This window comes from Engraulis encrasicolus, chromosome 10, assembly GCF_034702125.1.
Source record: "Engraulis encrasicolus isolate BLACKSEA-1 chromosome 10, IST_EnEncr_1.0, whole genome shotgun sequence".
Classification (NCBI taxonomy): domain Eukaryota; kingdom Metazoa; phylum Chordata; class Actinopteri; order Clupeiformes; family Engraulidae; genus Engraulis; species Engraulis encrasicolus.
The window spans coordinates 43,781,643-43,784,142 of NC_085866.1; the positions used below are offsets into that span (position 1 = coordinate 43,781,643).

Below are 2,500 nucleotides of genomic sequence, written 5' to 3' on the forward strand. Positions count from 1 at the left end.
GCCAGTGAGTTATCTCTTCAGTTTGAGGCACTGGAAAAAAGGGGAAAGCAAAAAAAAACTTGTGATGAAAAAAAAAAATCTTTTCATGTTAAATGCATCGGGTGCTCCTTATCTCAGATAAGGAATCAGCGCCCAAGCCTCAAAGACCACGGTGAAATCTCGACAGGGCCATCTTTCGCAAGAAATCTTAAAAGGTGCCCAAAGGAGCGTTTTCGCGCCTTTTTAGAGCCAGGCGCCAGACACGCATGCACGCGACTGAGAAAGGACGCAAGACTGCCTTCTCTCTCTCTCTCCCTCTCTCTCTCTCTCTCTCTCTCTCTCTCTCTCTCTCTCTCTCTCCTTCTCTCCATCAGTCACTCCATTTATGTATCTAACTCTATGCCTCTGTCTCTCTTGTTTTCTCTTTCTTTCACCATATCTCTCTCTCTCTCTCTCTCTCTCTCTCTCTCTCTCCCTCCCTCTCTCCATGGGCCAGACGTGCTAAGTGGCTGATAGTGGACGTGGGCGCTTACTTGGCATGTCCAATCGCATCACATCAGTTTTTGCTAAAGATGCCAAACAGTGACTGACTTCAAATCACCCGGAGCATTTCAATAGAAAGAACAAGTGTGTTTTTCAGTGGCGCTAAAAATGCCACTACATCCCTATTGGGTAGACTGAGGCGTTAAAACAGATAACATCTCTCTCTCTCTCTCTCTCTCTCTCTCTCTCTCTCTCTCTCTCTCTCTCTCTCTCTCTCTCTCACACACACACACACACACACACACACACACACACACACACACAGCATATCCACCTCACCTCACTTCATCTACAAACTCACCCAAACCTCCGGAGCCCTACTCTCACGCCAGGTTGTGTCTTGATGGAATGGAGGATGTCAGTGTGAGCAGCAATAACCTGTTTATTTATGTATTTCACTCTGCTGGTCTACCTGGCAACAAGGTACCAGATACAGAGTGTTCCGGGCCGGACCTCGATGGAGCCGAGGGTGTGAGGGTGAGCGAGAACAAGCTGTTTTCCTGTGTTTCTATTTTCTTTTTTTCGTCTCCCTGTACCAAGAGCTGCATACCGGGCAACAAGGTGGTGAAGGATGGCCCGGGCCCGGGCCAGATCTCGATAACACAGTGGGCGTGAGTGTGAGCGGGAACAAGCTGTTTTATTTATTTCATTTTATTTTAGTTATTTATTTTTTGTACTCTGGGAAATCTGCCGGTCCCAAGAGCTGCCTACAGTACCTGGCAATGGGGGGAGGCCGGGCTGGTGGTTCTGGCCGGGTTGGGCTAAGGTCCAGGATCTGACAGGGAAACAAACTGTCCAGGGCCTCGTCAGACCTGGCTGACCAGCTCCTAGTATTGCAAAAGAGGGGCTGTTATGAAACAGGCCAGAGAGACAACATGGGGCTTCTGCTGTGCTGCTGCTGCTCTTTTTGTTGTTGTTGCTGTTTGTTGTTTTGTCGTCCCCACGGGGGTCAGGTGGTGCATGACCAGCCTCGAATCGGCTTCCCGGAACAGGGAGAGAGAGAGAGAGAGAGAGAGAGAGAGAGAGAGAGAGAGAGAGAGAGCGAGAGAGAGAATGATGGTGGGCAAGAGAGGGATGGGGAAAGAGACAGTGAATAGTCGGAGAATCAAAAGAGAAACGGAAAAAAAAAATTGAGACAGAGAAAGCGAGAGCAATGATAGACGAGAAAAGATATATTCAGAAAGAAAGAAATTAAAGAAAGAAAGAAAGAAAGAAAGAAAGAAAGAAAGAAAGAAAAAAAGAAAGAAAGAAAGATAGAAAAAAGAACGATAGCAGGTGCGAGAGAGAGAGAGAGAGAGAGAAGGAAGGAAGAAGAAGCAAGAAGAGTGAGAAGAGGAGGAGAGAGAAAGCAAGACAGTAAGGGCAGGAGTGGAAGAGGAATGCTGTAAGCAGCCAGGGGAGTTCTCGCACTTCGATCCAGCGAGGGGGGCTTTGCTTTGCACATGATCAGCCCGCAGATCGACCCCTGTCTGTCAGCCTGACTCCCGACGCGGGGCCCGGGGAGTTACACTTGCACGCCAGCCCAGCACACAATCACATCACACACTGCACACAACTGCACACAGCACTCAGGAGCTCTGGTGCTCTGTCGAGACGGGCTGCTTCGTCCAGATGAGTTACCACTAGACTGGCAGCTCTTTCATGTAGATGGGAATGCCGGCGTTCCCAATCACTGTTTCCTTAAAAAGTAACTACAGTATAGCATAACCACATGGCTATGGCATTGCAGAGAGTGGTAGGTAAGAGATTAAGACATTGACATAACCATTTTGGGGACAAAAGGTCATACTAGGCTCTGCATGAAAAGGAGAATGTAGCCCAAACATTACACTAAACCCTTAGGGGGCGCTAAAACTGGAGCTGATGTGTAGTCGAGCAGCATTATCCATCAACATTATGGAGCAGCTTTAAGTTTCATTAAATGCCAATGCCAAAAAAGACGATTTGTATTCTATCTCTATTCCATTATTATTCTTTT

General features: G+C 47.6%; 1 protein-coding gene across 2 annotated transcripts in view; it reads right to left on the reverse strand.

Annotated features, from left to right (window-relative positions):
* agrn (agrin) overlaps window positions 1–2,500 on the reverse strand; it is a 407,228-nt gene that overhangs the window by 184,280 nt on the left and 220,448 nt on the right. The gene's annotated exons all lie outside the window — the stretch shown is intronic.